Source organism: Camelus ferus, chromosome 14, assembly GCF_009834535.1.
Source record: "Camelus ferus isolate YT-003-E chromosome 14, BCGSAC_Cfer_1.0, whole genome shotgun sequence".
In the NCBI taxonomy this organism is placed as follows: domain Eukaryota; kingdom Metazoa; phylum Chordata; class Mammalia; order Artiodactyla; family Camelidae; genus Camelus; species Camelus ferus.
This window is the reverse complement of record NC_045709.1, coordinates 29871176-29895056: the sequence shown is the minus strand read 5'-3', so window position 1 is coordinate 29895056 and position 23881 is coordinate 29871176. Positions and strand designations below refer to the sequence as shown.

Sequence of the window (23881 nt, the reverse complement as noted above, 5' to 3'; positions counted from 1 at the left end):
ATAAGAAACCCATAATAAACGCATTCCAGTAATCTGGAAGTTCCTAGGATTATGTCCTTGTTATTTCATGCTACACACTTCCTTTGATTCATGTCAACTCAGTCTCACTGGTCAAAAGATCTCTCAGGATCTCACATTGCCTAGTCAACTCAACCCCACAGTGAGGGGGGGTGGGGTTCCCCTCTCTTCTCATGTCCTGACCGGGACCCTATTTCTATCATTACTGTCTTCTCATCTTCTGTACCTTAGATCAGTTACCAGAGGAACAGAAATATTCAGATGTACATAGAATCGAATGTTACTGCAAGAAATACTAAACAGTATACTTTTGCAAAAGAAAACTGAACCCAGATCAAAAACATCAGGCTGCAAGATACACCATACTTTATTTTGTCCCTCAGCTTAACCTTAACTGATGTTTTATCTGAGTACAGAATTCTAGAGTCGCAGGTGTTTCTCTCTCTTTTTTTTTTAATTAGGGTATAGAAGAAGTCTAACTGCTACCTTTCTGGACAGAGCATTTCTCTCTTTTAGCTTTTCAGAGCATACATTTTGGTGTTCTGCAATGTCACTTTTCTGTGCCTTTGTGCGGGTTTATTTTCATTCCCTTTTCTCAGTACTAGGCTTGCACGTTCAGCCTGAAGGTTCGCATTTCTCTTCAATTGTGGCAGATCCCCCACTTTTTTTTTCAAATAGTGCTTTTCTTGTATTCTTTCTCCCCCTTATTTTGGGCACATGTTGGAGTCTCTCAATCTAGCTTCCTTGTCTCTGAACTGCTCTTTTATACATAGTGTGTGTGTGTACACGTGTGTGCCTGTATGTGTAGATGTGCAAAAAATTCTTCAGTATGAGCTTCAGCATAATCTCTGTGCGACATCTGGGTGAATTCTTTCCTGACTGTGCCAGTCTAGAAACTACCAAGTATTTCTGATGACAACGAGATACCTTTCACTTCTACTGTGTCTAGTTTATTTTTCCCTTTAGCCACAAATTTACTTCTGCCTCTATTTATTTCATAATCTTCTTTGTTCTTTATATGGATGCTGTGGTAAGACAAATCAACATCTCCCCACACACCACTCACAGATGCGCACGCCCCAGTCCCAGGAACCTGTAAATACGTTGCCTTGTATGGCAAAAGGGACTATTTAGATGTGATTAAGTCAAGAATCTTGAGATGGGAGGATTATCTTGGATTATGTACATGGGTCAAAAGTAGTTTCAAATATCCTTATAAGAGGGAGGCAGGACCGTGAGAGATGGATGAGTAGATTCGATGGCAGAGGCAGAGGTTGGAGTGATGCGCTCTGAAGACAGAGGGACGAGCCCTGAGCCATGGAATCCCAGGTCCTCTAGAAGCTGGAAACGTAAGGCAACTAATTCTCCCCTAGCACCTCCAGAAGAAAAGCAGCCCTGCTGACACTTTGATTTTGGGCCCAGAGAGACGCGTGTTGGACTTCAAACCTCCTGTAAGATAACATATTCGTGTTGTGTTAAACAACCACGTTTGTGATAATTTGCTACAGCAGGAATGGAAAATTCTCTTGTTATGTCTTTCTTTTTTGTTTTGAGGATATTTAACATACTGAGAATCTTTTCATATTGTTCTCTTTGTTCTATTGTATTTCTTTTATTTGGACTAAATTAATCTCCGCTCCTTCTCCTTTTCCTGTAATCTCACTCCTCACTAGCAGTCTCTATTCCAGAACCATGTCTTAGAACAGAGCCAGTTTCCACTGATACCGGGATAGCTCAGGTCCTGCAGCACATCAAATAGGCAACCTGGCCCCTTCCTGGCTGCCTCCTCTTCCCTCCGTAAACCTCACTACCTAAGCCTTAGTCCCAGGCAATGGTCAACGGTCCATCTCCTTTCAGCGTCCTTTCTCAAGCTGGAGAGCCCAAACCCGGGTTATTATTTTAAGCAGTGAAAGTGTTCCTGGCTGCTCACCCTGTAAGTGGTACTGACGCTCCCGGTCCCCAGAGGAGACAGCATGCCGCTGCTTCCGCCTCCTTCCAGACCCTGTCGCTCCGCCTACCTTTGCCGTTTGTCCCTGATCTCTCGCTTGTTGACACGCTCATTTTGCTCTTGATCACCTAAATTTTCTCTTTATAGGCTGTATCTTTTTTCTTCTATAGTGGGGGGCTATGTGTCTCAAAACACGAATTTTTAAAATATCACCATAAATAGACACCTTTACGCTCATTGGTTGGTAACAGTTTCATTTTTAAAAGAACCGTTGGTGAGAAACAAAAGCCAGCGAGGCAAGACAGTTTTCTTCCCCGCGCCACCGCGGATCAGCGCGCGATGCTTCCGGGACCACTGCGCTGAGGACGATCCCAAGCCTGCGTCTGTTCTCGCTGGAAAAGTGTGTCATCCTCGGTTAATGATTAAGAACCGAGGGTGCCGGGGTGGGCGGTGGGGGACGTGCTCCTCACTCTCATAACATATTTGCCATGATGCAGACAGAATCCTGTCAGAGCAGTTAAGAGTTATTCAGCTTCATGCAACACAATCAATCCTGAATACATTAATTGTAGAAGAGACTTTTCTATAAAGATACTAAAACTCCTAAGTCCAGCAGGAAATGGGGAAACATTTTTGCATGAGTCAGGGTGGACCACCTCCCTAGCCCTCCAATGAAGAGACACGCTGTCACCATGTCGGCAAAACTTTAGAAATGATGTTGGTACCAGGGTTATTGCCCTGTCTCCTACAAGGTGATGAACTTCAGGTACCACAGTCAGCGGAGAACATACCATTACAAATTTAAAGTCCCTCAAACCTACGTAGAAGTCCAAGATCAATATTTTCCTGCCTTTTACGGCATTCCAAATGCATCCTAAAAAGGATGTTCTAAATACTTGAAATTTCCTTTTAGCCTTGTTCAACAAACAACAACAAGATGAGGAAATTTGGCAGACCCAGAAATGTAAGGGGGTCTATAAAGACAGAATATCTTTTGCGGTCAGGCAGGTTTAACACACTTTACACATATGGGATCTATATTTCTATGGGTCTTTGGGGAGGGATTCCATTTTTTTCAATGAGCATAGATCCACATGTAGATATACTGATATATCTGTACCTATATATGTAATTCAAGTTAAAATACATATCCATAAAGGCATTAAGAGAGGTGATATTAAAATTATAGACTGTTCATTCTTATTTCAGGAATAGAACACTTTTATCTATAAGGAATCATGTGGACATTGATTTTAAAGAAGAAAAAAAAGTAAAGTTACATGTTAACTGAAATGAGCATTGATTTAAGAACTTAGCCCAGGCTGAAAATTTGCTTAACAAAAGTTTAATTACTATAATATTATTTTTACTATGAGGAATGACTTAAAGATAATTAAAATATATAGCAAAATGCCAATATTCTTTTAATAATTCATAGCAGGGTGATGAGAAAATTATTATTGTAGTTATAAGTAAAGACATTTAGAAGGCCAGTCAATTCACTTATTGGCAAGTTCCCTTGCTTTGCCAAGACCCTTAAAAATGAAAAATACTAATACGGATGTGATGGCACATGACAAATCTGAGTGCAAATGTTTCAGTCAGTTAAGAAGTATCATTTCTGGTGCTTTTTCTTCCTTTTACATATTCTGCTTTATTATCCACTGGGTCATATTACATGAGGCATTGATTTGACATCGCAGATTTAAAATAGTATACCTCCTTTTTAGCTCATTTGGTTCCACGTAACAAATCTAATCTCAAGTTTGTCATTTACGCTTAGACAATATAAATTCTGTTCTCAAAGAAAGCAACCCTGGTCCTATTTTCTTTCACACACACCCATAGCATTTCTTTTTCACTTTTGCTCCACATGGCCATAGCACTGAAAAATCCTCATTAAAATACAAGGTTTGATTCTATTCTCTTCAAGGATTACTGAAGCTAAGAAAGTGAAAGAAATGTGGATTTAAAAAAAACTATTCGAGTACAAATAAAGACTCCCTCTGAGTTACACTTTGCTAGCTTCTCTCCTCTCCAGCATCACATCCCTCAGGACTGAAGAGTTACAGAGAAACACTGCTGAATGTGGACATCATCAGAGGTAGTTTAGTGTGTGTATTGTTGTCCGAGTTTAATGCACACATGGGAATGTGAACAGAATTTCAAATAAAACGCCTAAGCAATGATGGGTGCAGAACAGAGCTCTGTCACCCGCTAACTTTGTGGAAAAAAGCACACTATGTCCACCTGCATGTCTGCACGTCCTTACTGTAGAACTTGGGTTTCTACACTTGAGAACTACAGTCAAGAGAACAGACATATTTCCAAGAGCTAAACGTCAACAGCTACAGATCAAGGCCAAGTTCAGTACAAAAACAACTTCTCTGTGATCTTTAATCATCAATCTCTCTCTGATAAAAGACTCTTTGCTTCTTCCTATTTCTTTCCCTTTCTTCCCTTCCTTCCTGCTCTACTTCATTCCTCCCTTCTTTTATTTTTTTCTTCTATTTTTGTTCTTTCTCTTCATAGTGAGATTGAATGCATATCAAAAGAAAATGAAAAGCAACCCTGGGTAGCAACCCCTTCACTGTGGTTCCATCATAAAAAAGAAAAATCAAACTGGTTCTTTGCTATGTATTGATCTTATTCCTCTAAGTCTTTGCTTATTCCTTTAGGTCCTTTATACCAATGAATGCTCAGCCTCTTTTGGTCATAAAGGTCTAATATAATACAGAAAAGAATTACTTTGATATTATGAGCTTGCATTATCTGTATTTCCCTACTTCTCAGTAAACCCTCTAAATCAATACCACTTGTCTCCATTATACTCTATTTCCAGCACAGGGAACTATATTCAATACCTTGTAATAGCCTACAATGAAAAGGAACATGAAAAGAAACATATATTTATCCACACACACACACACACAAACATACATATATATAACTACATCACTATGCTGTATACCAGAAACTAACACAACACTGTAAACCAACTATACTTCAATAAAAAATAAAGATATACTGAACCATAAGAAAATGCAACACATACAACTAACTAAACAAACAAAATCTCTATTTCCACCAAAGAAAAGTGATTCAACTGAGAAAAAAGCAAAAAAAAAAAAAAAAATTGAGTCTTTCGAAAGTTAGTTTTACATGGATAATCATTGGAAGAAAACAGAAAATTTTAATTATGTACAAAATAGGAGAAAGATATTCAAGAAATACACCTGGATGCCTTTCGGAGTTTTCACCTCAATGTTTAGCTTCATGGAAATCTAGCCTCAGATCTCCTGTCACCACTCAGCCCTTCACCAGGGCCTTTTTGCTCTTCCTTATCACAAGGATTAAAGAGACATTTTACATACTTGAACTTTTGATACCTCTGAATTACTTGAGGATATTTTGTAGACGTCTAAGTTTCTATTCATTACCCAAATTCCATTTCATTATACACAGCCCTAAACGCAAAGGCTGAGTTTCTGTAAAAGAAATGTTTGAAGCGGTGCTCATTCCTTTTCACAGTCAAGACTGCATGGAAATAATCCCCTGCTATCAGAACAGAAGAGGCCAGCCTTCACGTTCTGCTGAGTGACAGCGCTGGGAAACAACAGCAGTGTGAGAGCTACGGAGGCAATCAGAACTCAGGGTAGACGACCGGCCCAAGAGCACACAGACAGTAAAGAACTCTGCAGCAGACCCAGCACTCCTTCCTGTCTCTCTCAAAATATAACTATAAAAACAGGCTGTCATCAGAGATAACGTGCTATAAAATGCATCAAGGCAAATTAATTTTAGGATTTTTTTTGCAGTTAAGTTTGTTTTGCTAACATTATGTAGAAGTAGTCAACCTACACAAAACCAACATAACAAAATGGAAAGCAGGTAGAGTTCCCGCATCACTGACATCACACTGATAAAGCACGTGCGCTGGACGGCGGCCAGGATTTTGCAACCTTCACGCAGGTGCTCTCGGCTGTCAGACACATATTCTTCTTTGCCTTTCATGTTAGTGCAAGTATGCCTTCTTCTATTTGTCCAGTGCAATCTCTTTTCTACTATCTGTCAAACACAACGCAAGTAGTTCATCAAAGGAGAACCAAGCAAATGAAGTTTTGGCATTTAATTAGCCAAAATACAAAAGCTTCACATCTATTAATAAATGTTGAGAAAGCAAGAAAGGCGATCTTAAAATGTCACAGTGTGCAGTAATGAAGAACTCACGTCCAAGGCATATGACAGGGAGGAGAGCTGCAGTCCTGGAATTCACCTCCTCTTCTGCAGAAAGCACGGATTCACCAAGTTTGGGTGAAGTGACTGATGACACTTACTCAGGACCTTGCATTTTGGAGAAGAGCAATCAGTCTGCATTGAATGGAAAGCTAAAATGGCTTTCCCAATTGGAAAATATTTAGATATCGCTGCAATTCTTGTGTAAGAGCATTAAGCCTCTTACCCTGAATGAAGCGCTGCAGGGGCCGCCATGCTAGCTGTGACGTGTATGGAGGAAACATTCACTCTCGGCAATCTCGGGTACTGCAAGAACTTGGAAAAGGAATGGCAACACATTTCTAACTTTGCCTCAGCAGAAGTCCCCCCGTGTCGCCGAGCACCTGTGTGTGGTAGTGGACAGCAGCCAGTCTGATGAAACTCTAGGACCACAAGGGTGTTCTCACTAAAAGGCTTCCACTAAACTGAGGTAGAGAAGGTGCACCGGGCAGAGCCTAAAAAGAAGAAAGGCTACGGCAGACACAGCACGCGAAAACAGATCTGGGGCGAGAATGCCTAGTTTCTGCTGACTGAGGGAAAAACAGAACACCAAAGCTGAGGTGATTCCCAGTCCCAGCACTGAACTGATAGCAAGCCTATTTGGGTGCACTATTTACAGGCTGAATTCAGACGGAATGGGCATATTTCACAAAGCTCTGATTATGCTTACTTACGACTGTTTAAATTGTTTGGATAATGAAATCCAGAACAAGCGTCCAGGGATCCAGGAACAGAACCATACGTCCCCCGCCGAGGCCCAGTCGGGTATGTGTTGTCACTCCTTTTCCAAGTTCTTGCAGTGCCCAAGTTTTCCAAGAGTGCCTGTTTCCTCCATAAACATTACAGCTATCATGACATCCCCTGAGGTGCTTCACTTAGGCTAAGATGTTTAACGCTCTCCTACAAGAATTGCAATAACGTCTAAATATTTTCCAAGTGGAAAACCACTAGCTTTCATTTCGGTCCAGACTGGTCGCTCTTCTCCAAAAACCATTTAAAATGACAGTTTCCACACATGCACGCACACGCACCCATCCCACTGCATGACTGCCCTGTGTTTACTGTTTTTTATTAGAGGAAGCAAAGTGGGCAACAATTATAAAGACATAAAGTTTTACTTCAGCATTTGCCAATGGAGAAACCAAGATTTTCTGAAAATAATAACACTGATTTCAACACAAGGAAGACACGAGTCCCCTGCACGGTCCTATGGAACAAGGGCAGTGAGTGAGTCACGGAGGAGAGCTGACAGGACTTGGGTGGCGGAAGGAGACGCTGTTCCCCGGGTAAGAGGTTCCACATCCAGCGAGGAAGAGAAACCAGAAGTTAGTATCAGAAACCCGTTCCATATTACACACACTGAATATGCACAAACAAAAGAGCAAACGATTTGTAACTCGTACAATGTAATATGGATTCAGCATGTCTGAAGTTAATCTTCTGTGATCTACATACAATCCTTAGCAAAGAAATGCCTTCCAATTGTTACATATGAACAGCTGGACTTTGTGGACATCACCTCACTATGAAAGTCAAGATTTTGATGCAGAAATTGGGCAAAGCGTATTACGGACATCCCTTAAAGAAATGTCCCAGATTATCCTTTTATTTAAGTGCTCCTCAAATGACTTAGTCCCACTGCACATCTTTTATTACAGAGGAAGTATTAACAGTGTCTCCTTTTAGTCTCAATTTTCTTCTGGTTCAGAAAATAAATTGCGGAGTAACTACACTCAGAACAAAACGTTTTCACGGGGCCTTCACTTTGCACTGAGGATAGAGAGTGTTTAGATACGATCTCTGACTTGCAAACTTAAAGTAGGCAAAGAATCACCTACAGAAATTGTTTAAATATAGATTGTTGGGCAACAGTCTTAGACATTATGATATAATCTGCACATCTGAGGAGACGGGATTTGGGGAAGGTATGCAGTGGGACGTATTAGAAGCCTGTCATCCTGCACAGACCACGACTGCATGGGCGGAATCTGCCTGATGTAACTGTTTGGAACTCGGGAATCTACAGAAGACTTGCAACCAGGGGAAGGCTTGGACGGTAAACTGTGGTTAATTAGAGTCACTGTCAGTTCTTAGCACAGTAGAAACAGCCTATCCTCCAGCCCTCAGCTCCACGGCACACAGCTGTGCAAATCTCCCTAGAGCAGCCTGCACACAGCTTACAAAAGCCAGGGTGGGCATGAGGGACGCTGCCCAACAACCCTGAGGACCTGTGCTCTGGGTGCTCGGAGAGGCAGCAGCCACTGCTGTTCCACCTCCCCCGTTGTGGTCAGCCCACCCCCTCTGGCTGGAGTCATTTCTAGGGGATTCAAAGAGCCAACATACTTCCCCCTCACCTCGCTTCATTTTTCCCCTTTTTCCCTTTTGGGGACAAATCATTGAAGACCAGGGCATTCAAAAGTAACTGTATATACAGCAGGAACCCGACCTATGGTGGTACAACTTACGATTTTTCAACTTTGCAATGGTGAGAAAGCAATACACATTGAAAACTGTACTTCAGATTCTGAATTGTGATATTTCCCAAGCTAAGGATATGCGGTCCCATCTTTCTTGTGATGCTTGGCAGAGGCAGTGAACCAGTTCCCAGGCAGCCAAGTGACCATGAGGGCAAACAACTGATACACTTACAACCATTCTGTACCCAGACAAACATGCCACCTTTCACTTTTGGCAAACTATTCAATAAATTATGTGAGATACTCATCATCTTATTATAAAAGTGTTAAGATGATTTTGCCCACCTGTAGGCTAATGAAAGTGCTCTGAGTCACGTAAAGCAGGCGAGCTAAGCTATGATGTTCGGTAAGTTAGGTGTCTTGAATGTCTTTTCAACTTACAGTGGGTTTATCAGGATGTAACCCCATTGTACGGTGAGGGAGATCTGAATAGGAAAATTAGAACATCACTTTGCACGTCCAGGGGAAGGAGGCAGAGGAAAGACCTCAGAAGAACCTAGTTTACACTTCAGGCTGATACTCAGCACAGAGACAGCCTACAACAATCAGAAAACAAAAACAAAAATAAAAACAAAAAACAACAAAAAGTAAAAATAGCAAACCCTAGGGGAGGGGGAGAACGTGATTTCCAGACTTATCACATTAGTACATTCAAATGTTTCAACAACAACAAAAAAGTCACAAGGCATACGAAGAAACAGGACAGTATGGCCAATTCAAAGGTAAAAATAAACCAAGACAAACTGTCCCTGAAAAAGATCTGATGGTGGATCTAGTGGACAAATTAAAAAAAAAAAAAAAACTGTCTTGAAGATGCTCTACAAACTAAAAGAAGATGTGGAGGGAGTCAAGGAAATGATGAATGAACAAGATGGAAATATCAGTAAGAAGAAAATCTAAAAAGAAACCAAAATAAGTTCTGGGACTGAAAAGTGCAGTAACAAGTGCAACATTCACTAGAGGGACTCAAAGGGAGATGCGAGCAGGCAGAAGAAAGAACTGATGTGCTTGAGGATGGGACAATGGAAACTACCAACTGAGTCTGAGAAACAGAAACAAAAAGACTGACCAAGAGTTAACAGAGCCTAAGGGACCTGTAGGACATGACTGAGCGGACCAACACATGCTTTAGTATTCACTGGTTTGAATACTGAAAACAGTATTAATGTTTAACACTCCCACACTCCACAGCAGTCACATACACCTAAAAAAAAAAAAGTTTGAATATGTCTTTAATGTGATCATCCAGATTTTAGGCACTAACATGGTATTAGCTTTAAATAATCATTTCTAAGTAAGGATTTATTTCTCCAGGACCACTCTCCCTACACTCTTCCTTATTCTTTATGCCCTCTCTCTCTGTAGCATCTTATAAATGCTAGCACTAGTGTGCTCTGCGTCTCTGTCTCACAAACACACACACATACCATTTGTCCTTCAGCTGTCTCTGAGCACAGAAATCATTTTCTGCTATGGTTGACAGTTATTCACATCTAAAACCTTTAAGAAGAAAATGAGGTTCTAAAGATTTTAGTATCATATGGAAAGTATCTTTATAGCATATATCCTTGAAACTGGGCTTTGGAAGGTGGGATGGTTTGGGGAGGAAATAGCTAAGCATTCTGGGTTTACTACCAAGCTGTCATACAAAAACTGGGAGGGAAAGTTAGGGGGAGGGAAAGGAAGAAGTTGAAGAGAAGAATCAAGTGCATTGAATAGTTGCAATTACAAATTAGGTAATTGGGCATGGAAACAGTGTCTCTAATTTGAACATTTACTATGCATTCTGAATTCACTACTGTCTATTTGTGTCAATGCTTCCCTATTTCTTGTTCCTTAGTTGCTTTAAAAAATAATTATCTTCAGCTAGAAGAAGATGCTGTATGTGGTACATTGCATAGAGAAAACCACATCACACGTATAATGATAACCCTCTGTGTTTTGGTTATCAGATATTTTAGAAAGTCTATAAAAAGGAAAAATAAATTCTCAATGCCTGACAAAGGAATTGATGACTCTGGAAATGACAGAATAAACCTCTTATAGTTGTAAAACCAGAACCGTTAAATATGTATCAGGTTAAATAATCTTTTAATTTCAACTGTATTTTTATATATGATTCCACAAAAAAATGGGGAAAAATGTTAGGCATACTAAAATAAGACTGCTAGAGGAAAAATACTTGAACTAAAATTAATTTCAAAATAAATAATTCCTATATTCATAACTATAGCACAAAAATACCTTGAACTTTCAATAACAGGATGACTTTCAGCTAAATCCTGATACATTGGTAAATAAAAACTGTTTCCTGACACCCTAATTAAAGAGTAGCAGAGAGGTCGAACATTCCCAACAAAATCTTTCTCCCAAAAAGTCCAGAATCACTCATTTTTAAGGACATTTTTGTAGGATAGATTCATTATTTTTTCTCCTAGGGGAGGCACTACTACACAGATATTTGATGAGCTAATTACTCTGAAAAGGCTGTGGCCATAAAAACAGTAAGAAATTGTTGAAGAACCTACCAGCATTATTGGGGCAGTTCAGTGATTTTTTCCCCTACCCACATAGCGAAACATAACTTGCTAAGAAAAACCTCTAAGTCACAGCAACTTCTCTGATGTTGCCTGCGTGTGTGCGCGCGTGTGCGTGTGCGCGCGTGTGTGTTCTGAACGATCTGAGGCCTCTTCCTTCTAGATAATGTGATCAATATAAAACAATTATAGCAAATAATCAGGCAAAAATTACTAGTCCATTAAAATCTGAGCTATTGATTTTTTAAATACTCTGATTAAGGTAAATAGAATTTAGGACATTGATTTTGGATGAGAAAACAATCTGGAATGTTTGTTGCTTGTTTTCCGTTTTTTAGTTTATATTAGATTCTGGAAAAATATGTAAACAAAACAAGTATAAGGAACAGTGAGAATCGATCACTGAAATACATGTGACTCTAATATCATCCTGTGATATGCTGGCAGACTGCAGGATTGTTCACAAATATTTACTGCTCTCCTGCTCTGGCACCAGTAGCGTCAGGCTTAGCACACCACTGTCACTTGTTTTGCCAATTAAGTGTGGGCAGAAGGAATGTGTCCCCTCCAAGAAGAACATTTGAGAGACAACACAAATGTATTCACAACTCTCTTTCTCTCTTCCCTTATCAGCAGTTTTCTAAAGAGATGATGTTCAGTGGGCTTGAGTCCCGGAGTGAAGGTGACGTGGGGCAGAGCTTAAGCCAACTGGTAGTGAAGACATAACGTATGTGAAAAATAAACCTGTATCACAAGTTATTAAGATCTGAGGTCACATGACTACAGTATGCCAGCACATTCTGATTAGTAAAGACAGCAGCATTAAGGAGGCATGTGGTACATGATAGCTGGGCTATCAAACAATAAACATGTTAATGCCACCTGTTACTTAACCCACATCTGGAACAATAAACCCAAAGTAGCAGAGCCTAGTGCCTTCCAGTTATTGAAGAAATTCTAGTGTCTCATTCTGAAATCACACATGATGCTATACGCTATTCCTGGACAGTATATAATGAAATAATTATAAACATTCTAAAATATAATTTCCTCAAAACTTAGAACAGCATAAACATAAATTACAATGGTTTAAATTTTATGATTACCAGCACATTTAATAACCTAGGATAACTAGAGATGAGGTGGACAGTGATAAATGCCTTCCACAGGAGAAACTTTTATAACAGATGTTCCCTGAGCCTGCAAATTACATGAACTATATCCAGTGCTAACCACACTTATAATACAAATTTAGGTAAAGCAAGAGCATCTCATATTATGATTACGAATTTTAATTGCCTGCACAGTTAGCATGTACCATTCACTGAATAATATTAAATAAAACAATGACAATGAGCTCTACCTGAATATGAACCAAAATGTTCCCCTTGCGCACGCTTAGCGCCTTAACAAAAAGCTTCCATTTTGCATAGATTTTGTTTATCTCACAGATCATAATAGAAAACACCCAGCATTAGTGCTTTAATATCTCTTTACCAATGTGTGACTCTTCTCTTTCGGCTAGATGAAGATATAGACATAAACATAGACATAAAACCATTTTTACATCCAAGTTTACAGACAGCAAAGCTACCGTGTGAGCTTGATTCAGTGTGCACGCAGCTGCTCTGGACACTGCCCACCAAGACATGATTTTTAGGACTGTTTACAACATCCCAAGGCACGCACCCCACAATGGCAAAGTGGTAAGATAAAAGTATACATAAGCATTTTGAAATTTATTTAACTCAGATTCTAAGGACTAATATGCATCTTCCTAGAAAACTCCATCTTGTCTAAAAGTTAATCTCAGAAAACCCACCTGACTCCCCCCACTATGGGGCCAAGTGAACCTTCCCAAGGGAAGGAGAGTGTGACTACCAACACCTCAGACTCCGCATGTGCTTTGCCTCCGTGACTTAAGAACTGAACAGGCTCAGGTCTTAAGGCATCTGCAGTTCCCAGCTCTGCATTTTCCCCGGTAAGGACCCGAGGACAAACACACGCTTCTGCTGAACTGGCTGCGGCCCTCATAACTGCTCCTTTCACCCATCTTATTAACCACGAGCTGATTAACAAATCAGGCCAATATGTTTTGCATATTTAGTCACTGAAATACCTGAAACTTCTCTACTTGCTTTATCCTACCTACGCTGCCACATATAGAATGTGTGTGTGTGTGTGTGCGCACGTGTGTACACATATGCACTGGAGAAAGGGATGTCAAAGATAACACTCATTAAGTATACACACCGTGGTAACATTCACATTCTGAAAATCTTCTGATCTTGAACTTGCACTCTGCTCGTGCAAGTATTAAGTATAATATCTGGCATGGTACCAGGAATAGTGTTGAAAATATCGTATTATACTTTATTTTCAAAGCTAACCACCAATGATTTAGTTCAAAGACTATATAAGAAAAAAGATGAATATAATGAATCCTCACAATGTTGATGATAGCTATTTTAAATAAAGATTATTTTTAAAAAGGAGGTTGAAGAAAAACAGTGTGGCAAAAAGAGAGCTGACTTTTAAAATGTGTTAAGCAATGTGTTCAAGATAGGAAGAAATGGTCATTCAGGTGCAAAGCCAGACCAGAAGCTTCAGTGGCAGGTTAGGAGGTGGGAGGCTCTGGCAGACGTGGAAAGAACTGGTGGGAGAGCAAGTGTGGTCCAGAAAAGGCGAGAGAAAGGGGCAGGGGCGTGATCTGGGCGAGAAAGGTGAACAGGATGTAAACGTATGCTTTTTATAAATTCACTTTTCTGTGAGGAGCAGGGCTGCAGTTCGTCGTGCATTAGTTGCATAAAACGTGGAGCTCAGAACAGGCGAAAGGAGACATCCTGTTTGCAAATGATCCAAGGCCAATGGCTTCCTCCATTCACAGAAAGTCACAATTTTTAGAACGCCCCCAAATGATCCTTAAATTATTCTAAATCTCAGTGATGCTTTCTCCTAAAGGTAGTTTCACGTTAGAAATTTAGATTATTTGTTGGCCATATCAGACTTCGAGATTCCACTTAGTTCAATACAATGAGTAACAAAGGAGTGTGTGTGTGTGTGTGTGTGTGTGTGTGTGTGTGTCTGTAATGTCTCCTTCTGTGTGCCAGGAATTTGTTAACTTATTTTATATACATAGACAAGTTACATAAATAATAAGTTTGTGGCATACAGTAGGAAATCAATAAAAGTTTATTTGAATATCACTGAATTGATAAAACTGATACATAAAAACATATGGGGAATATAAGGTTTGAGTTTGAGAACAGAACAATTTCCCACAATGTGTGCTATATTAGAAAACAATCAGTGTTCCCTTTGTTGCCTTCGGTTGCAGTGATTTTCAGCCTAATGGACGTCCATGTCTGCTCTGTAAAGTACAATTTCCGCTTTCACGCAAATGTGTCTGAAATTTCTGCATTTCTCAGTTCTGTCAATTTCTTAAACATCACGTCTTAGATTCTGTATCTTAGAACAATTACTGTTATTTGTTTTCCTTTCAATGATTACTTCTAACATAGATCCACTGGAAAGATCTAGTATGTGACAGACCTAATACATGACGGACCTAGCTCTCCGAGTCCATGAGTGGCAGTAATTCGAACCACTGTGTCCCTCCCTTCCACTGGCCCCACCTTCTCTCCATCAACAAAACACACTGAATGCCAAGGGGTGGAATAATATCAGAAGTGAAATAGCTTAAAATGTTTAAACTGATTATTGTCCTGCCCTCAAGATCCTTAAAGTCTGGTGAGAATGAAAGATTTACTAAAGGATGAGCCACACTGGTGAATCAGAGCTGCTACACGGTAACAGGAGAGACCAAGGTGAGGCTCACAGGAGTCAGAGAGGAGGAGGGCTTCCGCGTGCCAGTGCTCACCAGAGGCGGCTACGCAGTTTTTAAACCTCATCACTATGGTTTGCACTATGTGAAAAAACAGGCCAATTTGTTGCTAAGTCGGTGTAGTCTTTGGAAAATACCACCTGATATTCTCAGACATGTGAGGAGGGCAGAAAGGTTAGGTGGGGGTGTAAAATGCCAGTGGCATTACTAGAAATGATAAAGGATTCTTATCAGAAATATAATTTCCAAAGAATTACTCGTGGATTTAAAGGTAGACATTTTCATGGCTGTGATAGGAAGTGTCTCCAGTTGTTTTGAAATAAAAGTTTAGCAAAAGCAGAGACTACTTTCAAATAACCGTTGTTCTGTCTGTCACCAGCACAGGGAGGTGATTTTACAAGGGCAAAATCTTGACATAAACCATGCTAAGCAAGATGAAGATACCCTCCTTCTTTCCTTAGAGCCACTGGCTCTTTCAAGACCAGTGTGAAAAAACAACTGAATGTTGGGAAAGGTCACAAGGCAGGATGAAGACACATGCTGATTAAAAGCCTTCCCCCACGGCAGCAAGCCCTGTCTCTGTTCTTTAAGTCGAACAGAAAGACATTTCGCTCATGCTAGTTTCCTGGTTAATTTTCCAAGAATATGGGTTGTTAGGGATCAGAATACTGTATGTGCTTCAGAAGATTTGAAAAGCTCTGGCTGGACCCAAACGGTGCGAGTTGGGTCTCCCTGCGAGCGTAGCGCTCATTTTTCCTTTAATTTCTGCTTTTCTTCGTTCTTCAGATTTCTTTCTGACATCCTTCACAGTTTTAAAAGACACCTTTTTTAAGCTATATTATTTAAGACAAAGAATTTCTCCAAAGCCTTGGAGGGGAACTGAGTTCTTTACTTTCTCAAAAACTCAGTGGCACTGATAGATGAGCCTCAAATTATTTAAAGGCTTAATTTTTATCCAAGGTAGTTTAGTGCAGAAAACCTCAGAAGATCAAGTTTTCTTTTTATATTCCTATTACTTCTCAGTTTAAGCCAGATCTAAACTACCACATGAGGGCTTGACTTGGAATTTTTTTTTATATGACATAAAAGCGTCTAAGCTTGAACACTGATGGAAACCCAGATTTCTCATTTACGTGACTCAGGAGGCACTGGAGACAAAAGTAAGAGGTCGACATTTATAAGGATGGACAGGCTGTGCCTTTAGATCCAGAAGGCCCTACCCCTAATATCTGCAGGCCTGCAGGCTACCATGCAGGTCCACATACCAAATGTGCACACAGTGTAACACCCTGGAAACAAGTTTGGCAGTTCCTCAAAATGTTCAACATACAATCTCCATATGATCCAGCAATTCCACTCCTAAGTATATACCCCAAGAATGAAAAACAAAGACTCAAACAGATGCTCGTACAGCAGTGTCTACAGCAGCACTGTTCACAGTAGCCAAAAAAGAGAAATAACCCAAGTCTCCAACAACGATGAATGGATAACACAATATGGTAGCTCCGTACAGTGGGGACATTATTCAGCCAAAAAAGGAACAAGGTTCTCATACACGTGACAGCATGGACGAACCTGGGACAAGTGAAAGAAGCCAGACCCGAAGGGAAAAACATTGCATGATTACACTTATGTGACAGGATAGGAAAATTCCTAGGGGCATAAAAAACAGAGTTTACCAGGGACTGGGGGCAGCAGAGAGCAGGGAGTTTGTGCTCAATGGGGTAAGAATTTCTCTTTGGAAGATGAAAAAGTTCTGGAACTAGTGGTGGTTGTGAAAGTACCTAATGCTATTTAATAGTATGCTTAAAAATGATGAAAGTGTTAATTTTATGTATATTTTATATATATTTATATTTTATCACTCAAAAGATACAGTATTAAAAAAACAAAGAAACAATCTGTTGAATAGGTTAAATCACGCCTTATTCTCTTATCCTGATGAATAGAGCTTTAGGTATAATTGAATTTAGGTGTGGTCAGTTTTGTAATAGAAGAGAACAAATCTGACTCCATATTGGATCTGTTCCTTTGGCTTTAACCCTGTGCTCTGTTTCCCGCACTGAGTCCAGCTGATTCTGCACCTTTTGTAGAAGAATGCTGCCTAGAGCCTGAAAGATACAGGAGAGCCCATTCTCAAGGCTCTGATTTTAACTTATTAACTCTCCTTACTTTAACAAATGAGAATAGCTTTTATTCTTGGCAGCCTTTGGAAAATTGATTTTTTTTCTCTTTTCAAATTGCTGTTTCAGAATTCAAAAAATAAATGAAGAGTCGCCTAAGCAGCTGAGAAATGAGAAATATTTCTTTCTCTTGAAAATGTTTACTCCCCACCTGCTCTGAATTGGTATTTCTTTGTACTCAAGTGTGTGCCTCAGTCACCCTAAAGGTCTGAACCTGGACTCAGAGAAATGATGGTCATTGCACAAGATCTTCAAGACGGTGATCTGCACTGGTGTATTAATCACGAACGAGGCAAAGTTAACTTTCCACACAGCTCAGAAATGAGGCACTGGTGACACACTCCACGGAATGACCATCACCTCCAGGGAAAAGCCAATTCCTGCACCAGGACTGTGCGGCAGGCACTCTGATCTGACGGCCCAGCTTCTCTTTGCTTCCATGCTGCCTCGTCCGACTCTACTGCAGCGACTGTGAAAGATAAAAACTTGCTTCCTCCTCTTGTGTCGGTCCAAGTCCACCAAGGCTGCTTCCTCTCTGTCTTGGTCCTCCCGCCCAGAGGACTAGAGCATCTCAGGAAGTTACAAGGGTCTGGTTTCCTGCTGTCGTTCACTCTAACTGCCTATCCCAGGACTTCTTGTAGCACAAGATACATCACAGTCACAGTTTCTGTTCCCAGAAAGTGAACCTAGTCCTAAATGATGAGATAAGTAAGGTAACAGTAAAAACCAGTGATGTCTTTTAAATGGTTAATACTCTAGGCCCAACTGAGTAACATCCAAGACATTAATGGAGATCGGAATAATAGGTAATACTGAAGTGCTTGACCAGTACTCAATTCTCAAAGAACCTCTGTGTTAAAGATGGTATTATCATCCCCATGTTCTTGTTAAGACTGAGTTTAAACGATACAGTGCTGGGTAAATACAGAGCTGTACTCACACAGCTGGTGACTGACCAAGTGATGGACTGTCATTTGTGACCCCATCTACTCTGATTCAGAGGCTAAACGGCTGCAACTCCTCTACCTCTGGCCTTCTTGTGCTATGTCTAAGCCTCATATTTAATGAATTTTTACTGGAATCAGAACACATCATAACAGGTGTACATCAAATCTGGAAGTAATACATTTATTTAGTATAGCAGAAGATAGAATCCAGCTTGGAAATATGTAATAGCAATATATTCATTCATTCACTCAGTAAATACACATTCACCACCCAAACTGTGCCAACTAGACACTCTGCTCCAGGAATGATAAAGAGAAATAAACACGGCCCTGCTCTCCTGAAACTTTCAGTGCAACAGCAGAGAAAACACTCAGTCACAAAAGTCAGTATCAGATTACAGTGGTTTTTAAGCACTATGGGAGGAGAGTGGTATCTGGCCTCCTCTTAGTAGTCAAGTAAAAGACCCCAAAGAAGGAAATGAGATGAACTTTGATGACTATGAACCAAGAAAAGTGGGAGAGTTAGAAAACAAAATTGCAGGGGGCAGTGGGTATCTGTGCACACTTAGCATGCACAAGGTCCTGGGTTCAGTCCTAGTACCTCCATTTAAATTGATTTTTTTTAATTTTTTTAAATTGCAAGCAAAGAAAATAGCACCTCTAAGATTCCAGGTGGGAAGAAACTGAAAGACATGTACAGAAATTGGTGTGGCTTGAATCAGAAAGTGGAGGGGAGCCTGGTTCACACTGACATTAAAGAGGAGAGAAGGATAAACAGCAGCAGAAATGAGAGAGCCTTGTAGGCCAGGCACACAGCTTGGATCTTTATCTGAAGAACAATGGGAAATCATTACAGGCTTTCAGTCACACAATAAGTGATCAGATTTGCATTTGGCAAGTATCATTCTGGCCGATATGTGGGAAATACTTCGGATGGCGAAGAGGACGCATTGGGTAGTGGAAGCAGTGGGCAGAGGGGAGGCTAATGCCACCATCTATGGGATGTGGTCTAGGTGAAATGGTGACGTGGTGTAAGAAGACTGGTGAAGGCGGTTAAAGGAGAAGGAGACAGAACTGAGGATTATTTAGAATGTGAAATCAACAGAGCTTGGTAACAGAGTGAAAATGATGACAGGTGAGAGTACAGGGAGACAGAGTATTCAGTATTAGTCTTAGACTCCTGACACAAATAGCTCTGCAGAAGGTGGAACTATCATCAGAAACAGGAAATGCTAGAAGAGGAGTGAAAGAAGTTTGGGGAAAAAAAATCATGAATTCCCTCTTGTACATAGAATTTGAGAGGCATTTAACATACAATGTTAAAAAGCAATTGTTGATTGGATTTGGGTCAGTGGAGAATTCTGGGTTTGAAAATATAAATTGGTGAGAACTGATTTTAACATCTTACTGGTTCCCTCATTACCTGATAAGTTAGTAAAATTTCAACAGGTATTTATTCTTTATTTTTCTTAGAATCATGATTTTACCTTTTTGAAAATTATGTATTAACAGGTTTAGAGGTAGGTCACCTATCAAAATGCTCAGCTGACCAACTGAACCAATCCAGCTCACTGCGCTGCTGTACAAGTCCACCTCGTGGGCGGCTGAAGTCAGACACAGTCTTTCCTGACTCAAAGAGAGAATCACAAATGGCAGTAGAAATTTAATTTTACTGACCATTTCTCCCCCATTTTTGTCCTCCCACCTCGGTGTTTTGTCTCATCCCTGGCAACTCGGTGGCTCATGATGTGCTCCTCACTGGAGGAAACAACTGGGAATTTGGTTTTATGATCTGACAATTCGGTTCTCTCTCTAGGTCTACTCTTTATTGAGTGAAAGATGACAGATGACCTCACTTATTAGCCCTATTGTTTATTTTTCTATTTGTGAGCTCAGATCAACTAAGGGCTTCACACACACTGGGACACAGAACAGCCCTTTGAGATCTGGGCTGATGCGTCCTTGTAGCTGAAGTGGGTGAACTGAAGCTACTGGCCTTCTACTCTAATCTGTATCTGTGACCGAGAAAGACCTTTGAGCTTTTCTGTGATTATGAAGAAATATTTCCTTTCTCCTTAAGTTAAAAAATGTCTGGTCCAATTAAATTACGGATATAAAAGAGGATCTAATACGTTCAATAGTCTCAACACAGTAGTTTTTGTTTTCAGAGTAGGAAAGAGCAAAGTTAAGGACAAAACTTGGAAAGTGAATTTTATATCTCCTTGCTTACAATATCTAAGTCTTATATGAAACTCAAATGTTTTAAATTTTGGCAAATTTCTTAGTTTTGATGTGCTTATTCCCTTGGCTTATTGATTAATGACTTGCCTACAATGTGAAAAGTCATTTTTTATCTTTTGTGTAAACTGCCAATATACCAGAGATTGTATCTTACTTGAGAAATTTTCTGTGTTGACTTTAATATGTCCTTTATTATTTAAAATAGAATGTCTTCTAGTTTATAAAATAGCTAAGATTATTTATAATTGGGTTACCCTCTATGTTTACATAAAATCTTTTACTGTCATTTGATTAATTACTTAACGAAGTACACACGATCTTATCTTAAACAAATGCTCAAATCTCCTCTGACCAATCCTCAAATTTTTGCCCAAGGTTGTAGCCTAAATTAAGAAAAAATACAATAAAACACTGTAAACTTTCTACATCTAAAACTATTTTTGATATTTCCTAACAGGTCCCTAAGAAAACACAAAGGTCTGTTATTTCAACTTATTAAAAAAATTAGAAGTCAGCAGGTTTGTTTGATGCACTCCCTATCTCTTAACTTACCTCCACACTGCAGCAGAGCAGGGAGAGAGGTGTTAAATCACAAGAGCAGCTCGACCCCTGCTGGACACAGCCTGCCCGGGAAGTACCACCGTATGAGTCTACTGGGGTTGCAATAACAAAACACCACAGGCCGGGTGGCTCAAAAGGCAGAAACGTGCTCCCTCACAGCTCCGAGAGACAGAAGGCTTGGCTTCCGGTGAGAATTCTCTCCTTAGCTTGCAGGTGGCTACCTTGTCAGTGCGTCCTCACGCGGCGGGTTTCTGGGTGTGCAGGTGCACTTCCCTGACCGCCCCCCTCTTTTTATAAGGACACCAGTCATATGGCATTAGGGTCCCATCTTTATTATCCCATTTTACCTTAATATCCTCCTTAAAGGCCCTATCTCCAAACACAGCCACCTGGGGATTATGCCTTCAACATATGAATGGTGGGACCTAATTCAGTTCATAATAACTACTAATATAAGTATTTTAGAAATTATACAACTTACGGGAAGGCCCTGGAGATCTGTCAATGTTCTGGCTACCCATGATGTACTTCTAGCTCAGAGGAAACGTTAGGAAAGCCTCATGAAGCAGCTGCGTGGAACACCCCGAGAGAGAATTCCTCTATCCTCCATTCTGAGGTCATGGGTTATTATCATAAAGTACCGGCAACCGTCCCGTTGGCAGCACCTCTAGGTAGTTTCTTTCGACACTGATGCTTACTGTGAGACTTACACAAGCCTCACATCAGAGTTCTGCTCTTTAATAAAGAAGCACAGTCTCAAAGCCACGTAGAAAGGTTTGTGCTGGGGGCTTTTAACTATTGATACTTCCAGAATCGCCTCCTGTGTACAGACTACTGAGATGGCACTGCTTAACGATTCTGAGAGAGTAGCCGTAAACAGTCAGGCTGCACGGGCCATCTGATGATCCAGAAGCAAACTTCCCTTGTGAAAGCAAGACCCTGCAGGAAAAAGTTAGTTACTGTCAACTGGGAAGAGAAATGCAAAGTTTTTTTGAATATTGTTCTTGTGGTTTGTATGTTCTAAAAGATATCAACAAAGCCCTTCGTCTTTCTTTTGAAGCAAATCTAATCCTTAATTTCATAAACTCTGCTTTTGAAGATGAAACGAAACATTTCTCAAAGTCTGATTCTCACTGACTCCAGAAGTCTGAAATTGTATTAAGTCTCCTGATGTTTAATGGAAGTGCTGTGGAGATAGCCACATAGGCGCTCTGAGATTTTGTCTGCCTTTTACAGGCGATAAGAGGACAATTTTATTGTGCAAACAAGACTTGACTTGGAGAGCCATATTTGAAAATGGTTTTCACTGAATCAGGCCTGACAAGCCCACCATTAAGTATCAAGGTCGACTTTACGTGTGGAACCAAAATCAAAGCCTTCCCTGAAGAAGTACCCAGGTACCTGGCTTAGCCTTAGGTGTTAGCAGAGGTCACTCCCCAGCACAACCCGTACCTCAGCCAACTTGAGGTGTTCATCCAACCTTATTTCCTGGCCTTAGTAGTAGCTTAACAATTCACTGATTTATGCCTACAAGGCAAACTCAAGGATGCCCAGATGGCTAATTTAAATGCTGCTGCTCCTATGTGAATAATCAGGTCAAATCTAATGAGACTTGTCTTTTTGTTATCAAGAATTATCTTTAGACGTTAATTTCATCACAAGTGGGGACACTGGGCAGCAGAATTCCTGGGTGTCCTTTCACCAAAATGCAGGAAGTCTGTCCAGGAGAATCTCTGGGTGATTCTTTAAGAATCTGATTCTTCAAGAGTGTCTATCTTTGATTGTTTTACAATTCTGTAGAGATAGAACTTAAGTTGTAAAAAAAAAATAACAGTAATGCAAATGTTTCCTTCCAGAGGCATGCAAATAATTAGTCTTCATGGCAATACAAAGCCTCCATGTCCCCTGGGGAACATATATCCCTGTATGTCAAATTCTCACTGGAGCCAGCTGTAACATCTTATTTCTTCCCTGAATAATATGTCTCCAAGGAGACAAATCAGGAAGAGTCAGAACTGTGGAAGGAAAACACGGAAAATGTGGTATTAGTGTCTCCAAAGAGAGAGAGTGCTTTCAAGAAAGACGAAATGAAGGCTTAACTGCTCTTAATGCTCCTGAGAGGTTACGTAGGATGAGGAGAGAAAAATACAGAGCCGTTTTAGCGGAGTGAAGGGGCAGATTATGTCAGTTGAGGAGTGAGTAAAAGAAAATGTGGGAAACAGGTATTGACAGCTATGGTATAATAAAAAATGTATCTGGTCTTTGTCCCAATTCCTGGCGCAGAGCTTCTAAAACTCCTGGGATTTCCAGAAAGACAGGAGTGCCTTTTGTTATTCATTATAAGCCGCTTTCTACCACACCCGAGTATTTGCTAATAAGGTGATGGGGGGGATAGAATTCTTTTTATTCAAGAGCTTTTATAACCCAATGCCAAGCCCCTCGCCCCTCCCTGGAGGTTACTGGGTTCTAAAGGAAACTGAGTATAAAAACTCTCTTGAATGAAAAGATTCTAAGAGCTTGAGGGTGGGTGAGCGCTCTGACGTGTCAGGAAGGCTGCGGGCACACTCCTGGAGGGCATGGAAGCTCTTGCCCCCACCCCTCCTCTAACCTTGTTCTTTGCATTTCTTTTGTTTGGCTGGTCCCTGAATGGCATCCTTTATAATAAACTGGTCATCGTTAAGTATACTGGTTAACTGAGTTCTTTGAGTCACTCTAGCAAAAAAAAAAAAAAAAACAACAAAAAACCCTGAAGGGGAAGCACAGAAACTCCAAATTTGGAGTGGGCCAGGCAGAAGCGTGGGCGGTCTGGGCCCCCTTTCCACCTGGCATCTCACGTGGAGGCAGGCCTCT

The 23881-nt window shown here is 40.4% G+C and overlaps 1 long non-coding RNA gene across 1 annotated transcript; it reads left to right on the top strand.

Annotated features, from left to right (window-relative positions):
• The first annotated feature begins 1116 nt into the window (after positions 1-1116).
• On the top strand, positions 1117-16017 carry LOC116668644. Its single transcript, XR_004325875.1, has 3 exons — positions 1117-1200; positions 8428-8432; positions 16008-16017. It is a non-coding gene; the product is annotated as an uncharacterized LOC116668644 (long non-coding RNA).
• The last annotated feature ends 7864 nt before the right edge of the window (positions 16018-23881 follow it).